Genomic DNA, 20,075 nt, shown 5'->3' on the forward strand with positions numbered 1-20,075 from the left:
TGAGTGATAGTTATCCTCGTCCAAAGTCTTAAACAGTATACAATGTTTTCTTTGTTAGCTGACATTTGCTAGCTGAGCTTTATAGTACTGTAGGTAACAAACAGTTTTTTGTTGTTTTTTTTTAGCAAGAATAGAAGCAGAGGTAGAAAAAGTTGTTATATTTGGAGAGTAGTTTCTTATTCCAAGGTGGTAAAAGAATTGAAAACCTCCTGAAGAGTCCACTGCTGGACAATCAAAGCTGATAATTGCTAGGTCAACGGAATTCTGGATGTTTTTAGAAAATGGTGCTTTCGATTTATGCAGACCTAATTTCTGGGCCATACAACATGAATGAATGCCAGTGCACCTTTTAAGAGCGTTAACACTAAAATGAAAGGTGTTCTGGATTTTAGTCATTGAACAAAATAATTCTAATAGGACTAGCACTACTGACATCTCTTATTTGATGTAGCTTTATCACAATAACACCACCTTTAGAAAGAGAAAACAGAATAGAATGAAAAATATACAAAATGAAGTCTATTCCCTGCTGACTGGAAAGAAGTAAAAAGAGATAAATATATTGTTATGTGTATACATCATAATTTTGGGAAGCTCTCAAATAATACGGAGAGATAGTGAGACGATAGAAAATTTAAGGATGGTTACATACTTTGAAAATTCAGATATTATAAATTCAGTGGAAAAACTCAAATTTCCCTCTATAAAATAGATAATATGTATTCCTATTTGAGTGAAAAATTGCATGCTAGATGGTTGTTTGGGCTGACATAGCCTTCATGTGGCCTACTCTTGCAGTCCCCACTCAAGTAAAATGCCCATTGACTTCAAAAAGTTTTGCCAGCAAAAAAATCTGTAGGATCAAGCCCTTTATGATAAACAGCATAACTTGGGTTTTGTCTGTTGGAAACTTTTTTATCCATTTTTGAATGTATGAATGCTGACAAACAGCCATTAGTCCCCTATTCATTGCTCATGAGTTGTTTCTTTCACTTTGGTAAATATTAAAGATCAGATGACACTTCCAATTTAAAGTCACTTGCACCTTCATCAGAAAACATATTTCAAATTTAAATGTCTTATGTCAGCCCAGAAGTAATTCCAATCACACAATTTGAAGGATAGAGGTGGAAGGAAATGTTGCTTACCAACAGAGAAGAGCAACAAGAATGATTAAAGGTCTTGAGAACATGACCTATGAATGAAGGCTAAAAGAATTGGGTTTGTTTAGTTTGGAAAAGAGAAGACTGAGAGGGGACATAATAGCAGTTTTCAGGTATCTAAAAGGGTGTCATGAGGAGGAGGGCGAAAACTTGTTCACCTTAATCTTTAAGGATAGAACAAGAAGCCACGGGCTTAAACTGCAGCAAGGGAAGTTTAGGTTGGACATTAGGAAAAAGTTCCTAACTGTCAGGGTGGTTAAACACTGGAATAAACTGCCTAGGGAGGTTGTGGAATCTCCATCTCTGGAGATATTTAAGAGTAAGTTAGATAAATGTCTCTCCGGGACGGTCGACAGTATTTGGTCCTGCCATGAGGGCAGGGGACTGGACTCGATGACCTCTCGAGGTCCCTTCCAGTCCGAGAATCTATGAATCTGTGGAAAACTACAATACATAACGTTTCCTATTTTTTAGTTGGATAACTTAAAACCAGCATTTTAAAATATGTCAACATTTGCTATAAACACAGTACTGACTGAAGACAGAAAACTTTGACAGACGGGGAATATTTTGGTTAAAAACAATAAATTTAAAGCTATTTGTAATTTCATCATGACCCTTTCCTAAATTTGGAGTTTGGATTTAGCAGTCTTTCATAGGATTTTTTGAGATATCATCTGTTGCGATCCAAGCAGGCTAATGATCTCCTCACGTCCAACAAATGAAGCTTCTGCTCAACTGTATGCATGTGAGGCTTTGGGAAAATGTAGGTAAATAAAGTGCCTGGTTAATGTAGAAATTGGAAACCACCTTTGTGAATAATTTTGGGTGAAGGCAGAGGTAAATTTAGTCCTTATGGAAAACTCTATAAGGAAGTTCTGAGACCAAGTACCTCAATTCACCCACTCTTCTTGCTGAAGTTATCACAATCAGAAATGCCACTTTCATAGAGAGGTGGAGTAGGGAGCAAGTTGTGAAAGGTTCAAAGGGAGGTCCCATTAATTTTGTTAGCACAAGGTTGAGATCCCATGGGGAAACAGGTTCTTGCTCTTGAGGATATAATCTGTCCAATCCTTTTAGAAATCTAATAGTTATGGAGCTGGAAAAAAATGATCTATTACCCACTGGTGGGTCGAATGCTGAAATTGTTGCCAAACATACTTTAATGAAATTGCCTATAGGTTGGGGTGGTGCAGACAGCCAGGGTCCTGAGACGTCACATATGAATAAGAACATAAGAACATAACATAAGAACATGAGAATGGCCTTACTTGGTCAGAGCAAAGGTCCATCTTGCCCAGTATCCTGTCTTCCAACAGCAGCAAATGCCAGGTGCCCCAGAGGGAATGAACAGAACAGGTAATCATCGAATTATCCATGCCCTGTCACCCATTCCCAGCTTCTGACTAACAAAGGCTAGGGACACTATCCCTGCCCATCCCGGCTAAAAGCCATTGAAAGAACTATCTTCCATGAATTTATCTAGTTATTTTTGAACTGTGTTATAGCGTTGACCTCCACAACATCCTTGGGCAAAGAGTTCCACAGGTTTACTGGGCATTGTGTGACGAAATACTTCCTTTTGTTTGTTTTAAACCTGCTGCCTATTAATTTCATTTGGTGACCTGTAGTTCTTATGTTATGAGAAGGAGTAAATAACACTTCCGTATTTACTTTCTCCACACCTGTCATTATTTAATAGACCTCTATCATATCCCCCCTTAGTCGCCTCTTTTCCAAGCTGAAAAGTCCCAGTCTTATTAATCTCTCCTCATATGGAAGCTGTTCCATACCCCTAATCATTTTTGTTGCCCTTTTCTGAACCTTTTCCAATTCCCAATATATCTTTTTTTGAGATAGGGTGACCACATCTGCATGCAGTATTCAAGATGTGGGCATACCATGGATTTAGAGGCAATATGATATTTTCTGGGGTGCACAAAAGACAAGGCTTAATTCTTCTTTTCCTCTGGCACCAGTGGAATGGGGTAGCAGTAGGAGAACAGATTTACAAAGGGAGGTAGAGTTCTTTATAGGGGGTATAGGTATAAGAAGGAAAAGGAGGGGGGAGCGGGCCCCTCTCATAGCAGTTGCAGTTTAAATGAATGTTTAGGGGATAATGGTGCAGTTTTTCCTTGCTGTAGCCAGAACACAATGGGATGGGGTGAATTTGCCCCCCCCCCAGTTAGTTTCATTACCATAGGAACCCAGAAAGCAATCAAATCACACACAGGGAGGGCACAGTGCAGTTGGCTGGCCCCAGGGCAATCAAGGGGCAGAATCCATACAGCAAGGGCAAGTAGCTGGGGGAGCCTGGGGTAGTTCACCAGCTTATCAAAGTCAGCCTTTCAGGCTTGGGGAAATGGGGGCACCAGGTGCAGTATTTACTCACACAAGTGTACTGGATTGTTACAGACGGCCTATTGGGCTTGGGGAAGTGGGGGATCCAGCTGCAGCTCTCGCTCACCCAACTGAACTAGCAGCGTCTGATGGGGGGCCAGTTAGCATGCAGCTGATATGATTAATTAAATGTATTGCGTAGGAAGTTGTTTCCACAGCACTACAGGCTGTAGAAAGCAGAACAGGTCACGCCGATCCAGGACATCCCGCTCAGGTGATTTCAGGAGCAACGATAGATGCACAGGGCAGGGATCACCATCCATGAACCCAGACAAATGTTGTTCATGGTAGGGAACCTTGGCGTAGAATGGTTGTCAGTGTGGTCCAGAGATCAGTGGCACCACACACGTGGCACAGCTATGAGAAAAAATTTAATGAATTCATACAATTTCAGGAGCAGGAAGGCCAGTCGGCAATGTGACCCATTACAGAGGAACAGGTGCGGCGGTACATGCTGTCATTGGCAACCAGTCAACTGGCGTCCTCCACAATTTTGAATCACCTTTTGGCCATTACATTTGTCAGTAGGCAAACCCCCTTGTGGGGGTTTCTTAGTTCGAAGGTTTTTGGCGGGATGGTCATGTAGCCATGGATCCAGGGAGGATTCCCGTCGTTCCATCAGGGTTTCCACGCTCAGGGACCTCCTTCACATCCTCAGTGTCATACGTAATAGCGCACAGGAAGCGTCCCTATTCAGGGCAGCATTCTTGACAACATTTTTTGGTACTTTCAGGATCAGTGAACTAATGCCTGGGTCCATCAGGGATTCTATGGGAAAGGCTTTGGAATTTCGTGACATAAGCGGGCACAAGCATGCAGTGATATTACAATTGCAAAGGTCAAAGACTGATCAGGTCGGCTGGGGTGCATTCGTTACCCTATTGGAGGGTGGCCAGCCTGGGGTCTGCCCCATTTGGGTATTGAGGGTGGAAGGGAGAAGGCCCCCTTTTTGTACATGGAGTCAGGAGTCCCCTCACGGCATATCAATTGATTACCATGTTGAGATGGGAGCTAATGAGGTTGGGGCTGCCAGCCCATTAATTTGGTTCCCACTCATTCAGAATAGGGGCAGCTATTGCAGCAGCACAGATAGGTATGGAAGCAGAGGCTATTCAGACAATCGGGCGCTGGCAGTCTAATGCATACCGATCTTATGTAAGTCCACAGGTGGAAAATCAACATTAATCGGTTGTGTTCTCATTTCAGATATGGGACAGCTGGTTATACACACGAGAGTGTTGATCTGTGGGCACAGTATTGTATTTTGGGTGTGTAGACATGCATCTAGGTTGCCCAAGGGCTCCCAGGTGGGATTCTGTGGTGACACATTACTCATTTGGCACACACGGATGGGCATGTTATGGGATCGACTGATACTGCTGTTGTATGCTGTGCAGGCACATCAGCGGCCACCGGATATATTGGTGATACACCTGGGAGAAAATGATCTGGGAACACTTACAGGGATGGAGTTAATGCTTCGAACTAGGAGGGACCTGATCCTGGCAATTTTTCCGGGCGTTAACATTGTCTGGTCGGATATGCTTCAGCGCAGGGTCTGGCAGGGAGCAATAAACCCCGCCAGGGTGGACAAAACCAGGAAGTATATGAACAGGGAAGTGGCCAAATTCTTGGTGCCCTGGCGGGGGGACAGTAATTTCACATCCTGGCATATTCTATGGGTCACCGCAGTTATTTCGGGAGGATGGGGTACACCTGTCAGATTCAGGTGCTGCCATATTTTTGGCTGATATAAAAGAGGGCATTGGGAGATGTCTGGGAATCCGGCTGGGTGTGGGGAGGAGGCAGCCTAGCTAATGGCTGGTGCCTCCTTTGTAGTGGATGTTTAGTGCAGGTACTCCATAAATTAAGGCACAAAAAGAATGGAAAAATGGCTTGGAAAAGGAATTAAGGAGAGGTGCTTAGTAATTGAGTAAGCCGGGGGCAGTTGGGGACTCCTCCGATTGGTACAGCAAGAAGCCAACCCCCATCATTATAGTCCACCTTAACCCCTACTACAAGGGGGGGGGAGGTTGGTAAGGTCCTGGCAAGGGAATTGCTGGAGGGATCTGGATGAAAAGGGGCGGAGCTGGTGGAAGCCCCCCCCCAAAAAAGTTGGTTGGAATTAAAGGGTCCCGGCAGTGGATCTGCTGGAAGGACATACATTTTTCACCTGCACTGCACATTTCATCCGCCGGTTTAGTCCCAGACTTCTATCTAATAATAAAGTTGTGGCCTGATTAAACCCATATCTAATGTCTCCTGTCATTCTTTCGGCATAGCCAGACAATTCTTTATAGATAGGGTAATACCATCCTGCCTGCCTGAGTGTGTCAGCAAAAAAAAAAAAAAAATCTAACCCTTTCCAAGCAGGTTCAACACCTGCTAGCATTGGGGAGTATATTAGGCAAACCCTGACATCCTTTTGAAAAACAGAAAATATGCTCACTGGAAGCAAGTCAGTAAAGGAGATAGCCTAATGTATTTGTGATGCTAAAGGGGTTGGAAAAAGCTGAGGTACATTTTTTTAATGAATGTTAAGCCCAGGATATTGTCTTCAAATAAGGATATAGTAGGGGTAAAAAGTTGTATTACTAGGTTTTTCACACACTTTCAGGGATCAGGACCTTCAGGAGAACCAGTTATCTGTACAACTTAACAAGAGCAGCTAGCCCAGTAGGCTGCCTGTTTGGCTACATCACCTGATTGCTGGGAAGGGTCCACTGACCAGCTCTTAAATTAAGCAACAGTAGCCATTCAGTGGCTCCTCAAAGCACCGATTCACCCATGGCTGTAATAGTTCCAGGGCCTTATCCCTAGCCTTACCCCCGCTGTGCATTGGTCTCTCTTCTTACCTTGGCAACAGTTACATATTAACTGGGTAACAATGGGATTTCTTTCTTTTTTCTATTCCTCCACTTACCTTTCTTAAGAAACATATGAGCATATTACAACTGCTGATGAATTAATAGCTCTGCTATTTTAATTGTACTTGAAATAGCTTGGATTGAATTAAAATAACTGGACATAAATATTGTGTTGATACTCTATAATATTTCCTTAATGCTTGTAGGTATCAAGTATTTAAGGTCTACTTTTTCTCTGTCACCCCTCTCCCCATTTGGATACTATATAGAGAAGATTTTAGCCTCACCTTCTCTGGGTGGTGTCACACGGGGATGGCTTCTAAGGGGGTCAGGCACCCAGCCTACCTGTGACAGAAAAAGATCTGTGTGTGGATAGTTAATTAGATATGGAGAAACTGGACCTAATAAAGGCTTAGGAGAGATTAGTCAGAGAGCCCCAGAGCAAAAAGGATCCTCAGCATAGCTGGTTAGGAAGCTGTGCCATGTGGTATTTCCCACGGGAGCAGATACTCACAGAAAGTGGAACAGGCCCAGAGAGAAAGTACTTGCAGTTAAGGAGCAGCCCAAGAGAATTAATTGAATGAGGTGTCCCTTGGAGAGTTACTAGGGCCTAGTTTAGCATGGAGTGATGTACTTCTGGGGAGAAGACTGCCATCCAGCTGAATGCCCAACAAAGGGCACCTTGAGAGTGCACTGGGGCTGGAGGGATGATATAGTGACTAATTAACCCAAAGGTGGAGAGTTTCCTGGGGAATAATTGACTGCACCTTTTGTTTGTTTGTGTGTTCTGCTTTCCTCTTAAATACTATACATGGAAACATGAACTTGTTCATTGCTGGTATGGAGGGAAGCAGAGGCAGGGGTTCACCTGCAGCATCATGCCTGACCCTATGGGGATGCACCAAGGTTCCTTCATGCCACTGGGGAGGGGAAATGTGGTCCGAAAACTCCACAATCTGTCAACCTGGCAAAAAGAGTTTGTAGCAAAGAAGAGAAGATAGCTTTCAAGCTGTACGGGGCTTGAGGATCCAGAGAAAAATTCAGATCCAGTCCCTTACAGCTTACAATCTATTTTCTAAACAGATTCCCTTTCCATGCTTCTTACCACCTTTTGCACATGAATCCTTACCTGAACCCTCTAATGATCAGTCAGAACCCAAGAAAAATAGCTCTTTTTTTTACATTTCTCTGGAAAATGAGCAAAAGGCCTGTTATCTAAATATACTTGTTACCATCTTACTATAGCTTTGCTGTGTGAGTCTGTGATGGGACTTAACTGCCATTACCTGCAAAGCAATGGGAAGGGCCTGAAATAGTCATGTTCTGCACCTGAGGGGAGAGGGGTCAGGGGGAATTTGTTTCCTGGCTGGAGGAGATGGAGCCAATACTTGTTAATTGACTGAGAGAGCTCAGTTGGGGAAAGACTGCAGAGGAGACAGGTCTCTCTGGTAGAGCTAAGCCCAAGAATAGGGTTTAACAGACAGGAGACAATGAAGAAGAACTCTACAGGAGCAGGTTACCTTCCTGCAGGGGAAGCTCTGAGGAACAGACAACAAGGGAAATACAAGGTGAGGGGAATGGCTATTATTTCGAAGATTTGTTTGGACTTGTTCATGCTACTCTGGAAAGGGATTAGACTTTTATGTGACTTGGCTGTTGGCCAACCACAAAACAAGCGGCAGGGGAATTGGGAGAAGACAGGCTGAAGAGGCAATTGAAAGTCTGAGCCCAAAAAGAGGTGCCAGAGATAAGGACCCCTTGCAATGTTGCAATTAGGCATGATGAAGTGCCTTAGCGATGAGAACATGCTGCTATAGGGAACATGCTTCTGTCATATAATCCTATATTCTGTTGCCTCCTTCCTTCCCTATTTGAAATTTTATCTTCACATACAGACTATAACTGCATTTTCCTTTATTTTGGATTCTCCTGCAAAGGCCCTATCCTTTAGCATTGCTGTAAGGAGATTACATTAAGCATTTCTTCTCTCTAGGTAACATTGTCTATTTTTTTTTTTTTTTTGGCAAAGGTATATTATGCACTGATCAGGATTTAATGTGTTTTTGATGTAGTTTTGATGTGATTAATCAGTTATATTAAAAAGCAACCATCATCTGATACTAATACTCAGGGAACAAGATTGTCCAATCCATGCTCATGTCAAGCAATTTTATTATGTTCCCTGTGAGTCAGCTGGCGTAAATGTTAGTAGCTCTACTGAAGTCAGTGGATCTGAGCCAAATTACATTAGTTGATTATCTGGCTCATAGAAACCACATGACTAGCCCAGAAACCTCTTTGGTTATGTAATGCTCTTGAAATTAGCTTTTCCCTTTTGCTTCCAACAATCCTGGATCCTACTCTGACTTTCCTTCAGCTTCCTGTCCTCCCTCTCCTGGAATCTAAACTGAGTTGTCCTAAGACTCTGTCCTCCATCTCAGGCACTTCCAATTTGTTTAGGTTACTTTCAAATAGTTGTATCTTTGAGGAGGGGTCTGTCCTTCCTCTCAGGAGCCTTCAGATGCAGTGAGCTGGCCTGCTCCTGTTCATGACTCCATTATAAGGCATTACAAACAAACACAAAAACACTTGCAATGATTTTTCTCCCATTAATTGTATCAGAAATGAGTCCTTGTGCTGAAACCTTGTATTTTCAGCAAAGGATAAATTATTTTCAGGCTGAATCAACTTTCACAGGCGTAGCTTGAAAAGACAAATTCTACTGATACAATAAGCTCTTTTTAAAATCAAAACTACTCTAAAATATAGAAAGATATTTTTAAATAGAGGTCTGTGATCTGTTTTGGTCAGTGAATTGCTTACTACTGACACGTGACAAATCTCTCTAACATTGTGCCCAAACTATAGTATGCACAGAATACCCTTTAAGAGCCATAAACTCCAAAATGAAATGTTAGCGGATCCCTGAAGAAATGTTGGCACTATTAAAAACAAATATAACAGAAGACATTAAAGCAAAGAGATACTCTTTTCACTTCCACAATAAGGGGACATGCTGGTAACATGTCACAGTTTAGAATTTCCTTCAAAGCTCTCTGACATGCAGCAGCTGCTAATAGTAACTGGAATCACCAGCATGCAGGGGAATTCAATTATTCCATTTTCCTGGCCACTCCCACTCACTGTTAGCTGGGAGGGTTGGCTTAGGAGCCAACCTTAGTGCCTCTATGCTAACTGAGGCTTCCCATAGGTAGCAAAGATCTGCTTCTAGCCTGATACTTTGGGTTTAGGACTGTTCTGTGCTGGTGGAATAGTGCAAAGTCAACACAGGGCACAACCCAGAATTGAGGCCATTGTGGGAAAATTAAGAAAAATTCTCTGAAAATTGGCCCTATGTTTAAGAGTATCTAGAAATCTGTAGCTGTGGGTTGGTTTTTAATTTAGGTATTAACTAGAGCCAAGTGCCAGCCATGATAAAGTTGGTGATAATTCTTTCTGATGTCTGCTTTAATCCCTTGGGAATTGCAGGATCTGCAGAATATGGCCACATTAGGGGCATATATGGCTTTACACTCTTTGGTTGTATATCATTCATTCTTTTCCATTAGCTGCACAGTCAAGCATTACACCTCTCCATGTCAAAAGTCATGGCATTCTAATAAGTGTAAAATATGTGCTGCACTATATCTCAGGATTCAAATCTTGTAAAAATGGAGAACAGCAATTGAATTCCCTCCACCCAGCCAACCTAAATTAATTCAGTCATTGATACTGCGACACTAATGCTGGAAAAGTAAGTTTAATATTTTTTTCTGGCTGTTATCATCTGTTTTGATGGCCTCGTGGTGCTGCTTGCATGGATTTACGACGCTGTCACTTTTTGCAGGGCCACTGACACTTTCATATGTGGTAAGAATTTAATACTCAATTTTTGAAGGTTTGCACATATGATCAATTACTAAAGTGAATAAATTATAACAAAGGACAGAGGATAATGCTGCTTGATATAGAATACTGTAATTTCTGCCAAATAAAATTTAATTCAGTAAATCAAAGTATATTCAAAATTCAGAACTCTTCTCAATTACAAATAACTATTCTTTAATATATTTCTGTTCCATTAACCATATCCACCAAGGGATGACAGTGAAACAATTGCTTTTTTAACAGATTTTTCTCCTCTTAAAAGATACCCTCGAACAATCCATTAGAACAACCCGCGGCTCCCATTGGCCTGGAGCAGTGAACCGCGGCCAGTGGGATATGCGATCGGCTGAACCTGTGGACGCTGCAGGTAAACAAACTGGCCCAGCCTGCCAGGGTGCTTGGCCCGGCCTGCCAGGGTGCTTACCCTGGCGAGTCGCGTGCCAAAGGTTGTCAATCCCTGAATTAGAGAAAATGAAACACAACTGAACATTTTAGTGATTTTTTTTTTTTTTTTGCCACCAAATAATTTCACTCTGCAATGTTCACTATAATTAGAGCTACAGGGACTGCAATGTACTGAAACAAATTCAGATCTTCAGATGCATCAACGTGTGGCTAAAGTGAGGGAGAACCAAACTGCAAGCAACTGAAGAACCAGGAGAGCCAATGATAAACTTGCCATGATCAATTAGTTGAGGGGGTGAAGGAAAAAAGTCAAGATATGGGAGGGATAGAAAAAGGAAAAAAAAATATGTTGGTTTATAACACTCCGATCCCATATGGGCTAGGTTATATTGTATGCAGTTTCAAAACAAATTTCATTTCCAGTAATTAGAATGTAAATTATTATCCTCAGTCATTACGGGGCAATTCCTTTTCTCAAAGAATCAAAATTTAGGCTCTCTATTTATGTGTTGCTGTTTTCATTCTACTAGGAAATATTTCAATTTATCTTCCTATTAACTTAAAATTATAAAATTCATTGCTCTACCCACAGCTCCCATTATCTGGGAACGGCGAAACACAGCCACTGGGAGATGCGAGTAGGCATACCTGTGGATGCTCAGGTAAACAAAGCGTCTCGCAGCCCGCCAGGTGCTTACCCTGAACAAGCCGCAAACCAAGTTTGGGAACTCCTGCCTTAAAGCAATCCAGCCTCAGGCCTCCACCCACACACTCAAGTCAAATATGATGAGGATTACTGAAAATCTTAATCATCATATAAGAAAATTCTATCAATCCCAAAGGATCGAACATATTACCTTCCAGGTTAATGCATATTCTAGTTCTTACCCAAATACTGGCTTACAGCCAATTCTTATTAACTAAACTAAAATTTATCAAAAAAGAAAAGAGAGTATTGGTTTAAAGACCAATATACATATAGACATGAGTACAGTTCTGCAATCAGTTCATAGTAGAGATGGTGAGATTTGTAGTTGCAAAGAGTTCTTTCAGAATTAGTCCATAGGTTATAGTCCAATGTCCATATTCAGGGGATCCAGTTACGACTGAAGATCTCAGCCTTATGACTTAAGCTTCCCCTGTATGAAGAATCAAGCAGATCTGAGATTTTTTAAAAAAAATCAGGTCCCAAGGTGTTTTTATACAGTTCCAGGCCTTCTCTTGACAGGTTGGAATCCTTAGGCGAGCAATAGGCAATCATGGAGACTTTCAAGTAAACCTATTTCCTAGGCATCACCAGTAATTAATTACAGGGATTAACATAAGGCAATTGCCTGTATTTTTTTTTCCACCATTCGCAGGTGAATACAGTGATGTCACTATGTTTACAGATCATTTAAATGTTAAGATGTCCTTTTGATCTCTGAATTAACAGAATACAGCATAGACAGGGACTGTTCCATTACATTGTTAACTTCTAACTATATTTATGTAAACACACAAACATTATCTACCAGTATGTTCCTAAAGAGTGAATCTGGGTCAATTAGCCTGCAAGCTGCTTAACCCTTTCTGGCCATGCATCACACTTTGTATAAGATTTGTTGCAATTATATAACAGTAGTAGCAACAATGATTCACATGGTCATACTCTAATCAGATAGCATCATAACATGTAACTGCACTTTTTTTTTTTTTAGACCAATAGTAGCTTTACAAATCTACTCGAATTACAGATTTAATTGTTACCTAGTGGTGTATGAGGTCTAAGTTGGCCAAGTTTTTCATTATGAATAAATGAGCTTTCTATCATTTCCCCCTTTTGTTTTTGAAACATTAATGAACTGATCCTGAATTTTGTGAATGTGTGTTGTTCACAAGTATTCATGAAACAGTATATGCAAATAAAACTTATCTTCTGATATGTTCAGTTCAAGTGTTCATTTTGACTATTCCCGCTACTGTATAATGTATCTTTTATCCATAATATCACCAAATGTTTGTGTTGTGTGCTCCCTGATTGGTCACTGAAATAGGACAATGACAAATAGGACTCTTGTTCATGAACAAATTACCTTGTTTGCTTGCAATACATGATATTTGTGTAAAGTTGTTTTTTTTTTTTTACAAAATATCTCTTGAGTAAAACCTGATAAGGCTTGCAGCCATAGCTTTCCCAAACAACCATACCAAAAAAAGATTAGTAAGTAAATTAGTACTTTGTGGACTATATAATCATATCAGATTGGTATCCAGTTTTCTGCTTGGAATTTGGGAGATAAAAAGATTACCATAATAACATAGCACTTAGATGTCAAACTACTATGCAGACTCAATCATTGATGTACAATTATCTGTGTTTATTACCTGTGAGCCTTGCAATTATTTGTGGGTGCAATTTTTTTTTTCTGCAGAGTTAAAGGCCACTTTTCAAAATCAGGCCAGCAAGACAAAACTATTAACCAATCACCTCCAAACTATTTGTTTTTAATAGAAATGCCTCTTAAAATCTATTTACTACTTTTAATGCTACTAGGATTACTCTCATATCCCAGTGCATACTTTGTATTTAACTAAAAAAGGCAAATAGTACAGGATACAGTTTCTGGTAACTTTACATCATGTACATTAATTTTACAGCCAATAACCAAAGACTACGTTTGGTATGCTTGAACACTGTATACTACGCTAATGGAAACTGTGAAAAGTCTTGAGAGTCCTATAAATAAATGAGTGGAAAAGCTGAAAGCTAGCTGTTTAAATCCATGGAAATGTGATTTTTTTTTTAACCTATTAAAAACCCATATGATTTTTTTGGGGCTATTGGCAAATTCTTAGCTCCAAGCCAAGAGGGAACCAGTCGTATATTTACACCCTACATCCCTGGAATCATTTTTCCACCCCACCTTTGATAAAGCAGTTAGTAGGAAGTAGGGAATGAACCTGTGTTGCTGTTTGGAGAGTGAATTATTTTACAACACTGGATTCAGAAGGATATGATGGAAAATAATAGGTGTTCAATGGGGATTATGGATAGGCAGGGGAGTGTATATGACAGCATTACCACAGAACAGGCAGAAAACCAATGAGAAAAAAATGGTTATTAAAGTCCATACTGTTCTTGAATTGTTATGGCAGTAGGGTTAGAAGGAAAAATAAACCAGAAGTGTGGGTAGGCATTGCAGCCACAGTCAACCAGGGACATTGTAGGGTAAGAGTGAAAAGAGGAAAGAGATGTGAAATGATGGGTAAGGGAAAGAGAGTCTGAAGAGGTAGGGAAGTGACACAGGATGGGAATATATGAGGAGAAGGGAAGGGGAGATATGTGATTTAGTGTGTGAGATGGGATAGGGAGTAGGAGTAGATCTATGTAAAAGTAGAGAAAGGGAGATAATTGAAAGTAGAATTTGTTTTACAAAATCCCAGGTTCATCTGCTTTCTCTGCTTCCCCAGGGCAGGAGAAGATATTTGTATTAGGGTAGCTAAAACACTGAATTCTCAGCTGTATAATTTCCATTTCTATTCTTTCATGTGTATTGAATTTCTTTTCTCACCAGCCACTTCACTCAGCTCAGAATAGTCAGAGCAGTTTATCAGTCAGTATCTGCAGTGTAGCTGTTGCTTTAGTCACACTATATCTGTAAGATCCCTGGTGGTTCTTCCAGTAGTGATGTCACCTTACCTTGCTGCTCAGAGTTTCATCCTTCTGATTTATTCAGGGAAAATAAACACGGAAAAGGCAATTTGCAGGTAGCCGATGTTTTACTTTGGCTCAGCAAGGTAGAGGTACTGAACCAGCAAACCTCACAGATGCCTGTACTCTGACATCAGCTAACCAAGTTAGATATTTTAGCCAGTAACCTCCCAAAAGGCATGTAACCGGACATCAGTCAAGCAATACAGTTTTTCTGCCTGTAACTTCACACAGACTTGGTTCTTGACATCATCCCAGAAAGCTAGATGTTATAACGGGCAGATTTGTTTCCACTAAACTCTGAGGTGAGACCTTTATCTTTTAGCAGACACTTGCCAGTTCTCAACCATTTGTTGAAAAAGCCAAGAGAAGAAAATATAACTACAGAACTGGTCACTGGTGAATTGGAGGTTACCATGGAAATGAGGCACTGTGAACTTATGATGGAGACAAAAATGATTTACAAGCTTCAGAGCTCAACTCTGCAGGATTGAAAGAGAACAATTGGACTGGATTCTACTTTCTGTTACATTGGTGTACATCCCTATAAACTCCACTGAAATAAATTGAATTAGTCTAGATTTACACTGTTAAAACTGATAGAAGAATCTAATAGTTTGGTTCCTTACCATTATATTGGACTAAAACAAACTGAAACCTGTGCATATGTGTGTCATTTCTATGGAGTATCAGGGACAAAGGACGGAGACCATTGTAAATGATGCAGTTGTGTAATTTGGAATTGTCTGGCATTAGTTTTGTAATTCACATTTATTTTGCATGAGAAAGTAGAAGGAGGTTGTACTAAGAAATACAACTAATATGCGGGTGTAATATAATACCAATGGAGGGCTGGAAGGGACCTTGAGATCATCTAGTTCATCATCTAGAAATTTCAAATCAATAGCGGGCCCTCAATCTGGACATTAGTAAAGATATTTGTTAGGATCCAGCAGCTCCAAGGGAATGGAGAGATATACAGGACACACATGTGGATGGCCACTCAGCCCAACCTATAAAAATGAAGCTTACCACCAAAGAATTTCCCAGCTGTCCAATGAATACAGATGATCCTTATTGGAGATTCAATATTCAAAAGAACTTTCTGCAAGGGACAAGTGGACAACAGCTCAATGTGCTTCCTTCCCAGAGCCAAGGTGCAAAATTTCACTCTAAGACTGGATAGGTTTCTGAAGTCTATGGGCAAGGATCCACTGGTGATTGTTCATATCAGCACTAATGACACTGCATTGTGGGATATCTCCTAGATAGTAGTGTGTCCAGTTCTGGTGCCCACAATTCAAGAAGGATGTTGCTAAATAAGAAAGGGTCAGAGAAGAGCCATAAGAATGATTAAACGATTAGAAAAAGCATACCTTAACAAAGAGAAGTTTTAAGTGGTGAGCTATAAGTATCCAGATGAGGAACAAATATTCAGTAATGGCCTGTTCAGTCTAGCAGAAAAAGTATAATATGATCCAGTATAATACGATCATTCAAAATACTGCTGTTAGTATCATTTTCCTAGTTTGTCACTTTGACCATGTCACCCCACGCTCTGCATCTCTCTACTAATTCCATTCTTCAGCTGAAATAAACTACTTATCCTCACTTTCACAGCCTGTCATCTGTTATGTGCTATTGGGATGTTGACTCTCACTTTTTATTGGTCAGTGACAGCCTTCATTGCCCACTTGTTACATTTTTGTTCAAACACCTTCATACTTTTCCCATGGTGCCTCTCATATTTGGGAAGGGTTTCCTATAAACGTGTGTACAGCCACGTCATAATCCATCAAGTCTCTTCTTAAAACTCTCCTTTGTCATGATACCTACAAAAATATTGATGGTGGTTAGGAACATAATTTGCAGAGACTACTGCCCATAATGCCAGCTGAGCAATACTGCGTGCTTGTTATTGTTTCCTTATACTTCCCTGTCTATTTCCATCTGCTGTATTTTGTCTAATACTTGGGTTGTAAGCTCTTTGGGTCAGGACATGACCTTTTTGGTTCTGTGTTTTCACAATGCCTAGTACAATGGCGCCCTGGTTCATGACTGGAGCTTCTAGGCATTTATAGTAATACACATAATTTAATAGCAATTGTTACAGCATTCCTGGGACTCCTTTTGTTCCCTTTCACTGAAAGAATCTAATGAGTCAGGAACTTTTAAGAAAAAAAGTAATCCATTATTGCGTGACTGTTATTTCACTGGAGATATATCTTCCTTCCACCTCTTATCAGAACCAAGGACTCGACCACATCATATTTTTGTCTGTTATTCCAGCTGGCTACTGTGACTGTAGTGTCTTTTACAACTTGGTAAAAAGGGAATTGATCACTGAAACTCCAGGGGCAGTCTTACTATCTTAGCATGGGAATGCCTCCTGCTGGGTCTCCTTGAAGAACTATAAAACAATAGACATTCCTGAGATGGTACAAAGGCCAAAGCATTGTAGTGCACTGAGATATATGTCTTCGGAGAACACTTTTTCACTCCCACTTACCTCACTAAAACAATGATAGAATAATGTAATCCTTTTGTAGCAGTAGACAATCAAATGGGTTAACTTCTTCTAGGACAGGAGTATTTTTCTTTTAAACTATAACTTTTACCTTTAACTGAAGAAGGTATAGCAATGTAATTACAATGTTTTGATATTTACACTACTTTGACAATCTTCTTATTGTAATACTTGCTACTGGTACTAGTTGTTGGTTTTTTTGGGGGGATAGGGGAACTCCAATAAAATTAAACAAAGCCAAGCTATTGGGCCAGATCCTCAGTTGTTGTAAATCAGTGTAGCACTATTGGAGTCAATGGACCTCTAGCAATTTATACCATAGGAAGACGTCACCTACGCTGCTTTGTTAGATATGATTTAAATGACCAGAGGTTACCAAAAGCTAACCTGAATATTATGTATCTTTGTATGGCATGTTTGGAAAAGGGCTAGTCTAATTATTATGGACCAACTATTTCTGGAAATAAACTTCACTATTAAACAGCCAGTATAAGCAACTCCTAATCAGCATATTTCTTGCATCTAGGAATAAAGCATGATTTGCAGGATATCTGGAACAAAGAAAATGATAAATATCAAAAGTAGTTGTGTATGAAAAAATACAATTTATGCTTGAACATACTTTTTATTCTTCAGTGGAAGATGTAGGGTTTTTTAAATGTTACAGACAGGAAAGATTCATTCTGATTTATTTTAAAGTTAATTAAAACACTAATCTGATCTCTTTGCCTCAGCCATGGATGATTCTTTTATGCTGCTTTATAAGAACATGTTGAACTTAAACCACTGGCCTTTCTCTGTAAGCCTTTTTTGAATTATGTACAGCTATGATTCTAAAATACTAATCTATCCCCTAAAGAAAAACGTAGTTTCTCATTCATAATGATGCAAATTGTCTTACATGTTCACATACTTATATCCTACTATAGACACCCTTTGTGGAAGTAACAATCCTGCAGACTTTCTATTATGCTTAATTATTCAGATGTAATTTTTTTTCCACATTGATTAAAAATTAATTCCCTTTTATATACTGGTGCTTTCCAGACACTTACGTGGCATTGGTTCAAGCCTCATCTATATAACAAAGACTGAAAATCCACAGAATACTCTCATGCTCCTGAGGGCTACCTAGGCTTGTACTCGCCACTCCCTGCCTTAGTGCAAGGCTGTCTTGTATATGCCTGCTGTGGATCAGCTCACTGAATCTGCCAGCCTTTGGTGATACAAGAACTACCTTCCAGGCCCCTGCATGATTTGCTTTCTCTGTTCAGGTAGGGACAGATACACGACCCCCAAATACACGGAGCATTCCCTGCAGTATCCAACCACTTATCCACTGAATACTCTCAAAATTACCAGCCCTGCTGTTTCCAAGAAAACAGTACACACCAGCTTGCGAAATCCAACTTTGCACCATAATTTTGCTGAATTCCACAGCACTGAGATATAGTTACAATGAAAACAAACAAACACAAAGGCTGATTTATCAAAGAAAAGAGATTCAAGTAATAGTAAGAAAGAATATTGGAAACAGGTGGTCACAAAAAAAGTCATAACACACTTTCTTGAGACCAAACTTAACTAACAGGTTACCTCCTGTCTAAAGAAGTTTAGCTCAACCAAAGTTTCCTTTGGAATTTTCAACAAAGCCTGATTGCTTCATGAAAAAGGGGTCTTGGTGTTGCCCTTTTTATTATTTATTTATTTATTTGTTTCTGCAGTGAATTGTACCCAGGTGTCTTCTCTGCCCCCCAAATAGAGTCAGGTAAGCCTTTTGAAGTGCACCTCTAGATAAAAATCTCTTCCCCTGCTGTTTTTCTCTTCTTGCTTAAAGGATTGTCAGAACTTCAGAAAGACTCTATTTACATTCAGTTCAGACCAATACCAGGGAGCCCATTGTGAATGAGACAATACTCAATTTATGTCCACCCCCTGGATTACTATTTTGATGTGGTAAAGCAGCTTGAGTGTTCCCATGATCCTCAGAGCGATGCTGTTGGGAGTCTCACACTCCTGGCAGAGTCACCCAAGGCTGCAAGGTTGAAGGAGAGGTTCCAGATCAACAGCATTACAATCTCTGCTGCCAAGTCTTCAAAGCCAGAGCACGCGGTTGAAGAAACAATTTATCTTAATGGCTGTGAAGATGGATGAAAGCTTCAACAGGATGAAGGTCTCCAATTGGCTTGGTTTCCTTGCTATTGGATTTTGATCCTCATCCAGTCAAGCCTCATGTGGACACTGGTGTTCAACTGTATCTCCACGTTAAAAAAATTCACGCACAGGTGTCTTTCATATTCATGTTCAAGTCCTTTAGTGATCAGCAAGTGGTGACAGAAGCAGGACAAGGATGACCAAAAGCTCTTAGCCACAGACTGGCACACAGGCGGCAGCTATCAGATGGTCATTTTTGCATTTGGACAGAGGCAGGAGTGACACACACAGCAGCTGCAACTGAGCAGCCCATTTTAGGATACACTCTACTCACCCCACATACAGAGAGGGCTAGAAAAGGTGCCCTAAACATAGTCTGCCTTGCCTCCCCTCGTGACACAGTTATCCATTTGGGGGATCAGCTTACCAAGGTCGAAACTGAACAATGAAATTTGGAACCTAGAATGTTCAAACCCTGATGGACAACACAAAAAGTAACCAGTCAGAATGAGGAATAGCAATCATGTCCAGAGAACTCAGGAGATATGACATTGATATTGCTGCACTGACTGAGACCCAATGTGCAGGAGGACAGCTCAAAGAACAAGGTAATGGTTACACTTTTTTTCTGGAAATTAGCTGGTGATTATAAATGACAAATCTATGGCTTTGGTTCTACTATCAAAAACAAAATGGTCAGCCAACCCTTGGAATTACCAGTTAGCATCAATGAATGACTCATCACCCTCCACCTTACAATTGCCAAGAATCAGCATGCAACACTCATCAGTGCATATGTTCCAAACCTTGATGCTGATGATGAAACCAAAGAAGAATTTTACTTCAACCTTGACTAAATTCTCTACGCCATCCCATTTTAATGCAAGATTTGGATGTGAATTAGAGATTTGGAATGGCAATACCAATTCCAACAGAATTCTTCTCCTGACCAAATGCATGGAACATGACCTAATTAT

The 20,075-nt window shown here is 40.4% G+C and overlaps 1 long non-coding RNA gene across 1 annotated transcript; it reads left to right on the forward strand.

Annotated features, from left to right (window-relative positions):
• Nucleotides 1-7,784: 7,784 nt before the first annotated feature.
• LOC135983975 (uncharacterized) lies at nt 7,785-17,612 on the forward strand. Its single transcript, XR_010601862.1, has 3 exons — nt 7,785-7,998; nt 10,562-10,685; nt 14,743-17,612. It is a non-coding gene; the product is annotated as an uncharacterized LOC135983975 (long non-coding RNA).
• Nucleotides 17,613-20,075: the final 2,463 nt, after the last annotated feature.

This window comes from Chrysemys picta, chromosome 1 (genome assembly GCF_011386835.1).
Source record: "Chrysemys picta bellii isolate R12L10 chromosome 1, ASM1138683v2, whole genome shotgun sequence".
NCBI lineage: Eukaryota > Metazoa > Chordata > Testudines > Emydidae > Chrysemys > Chrysemys picta.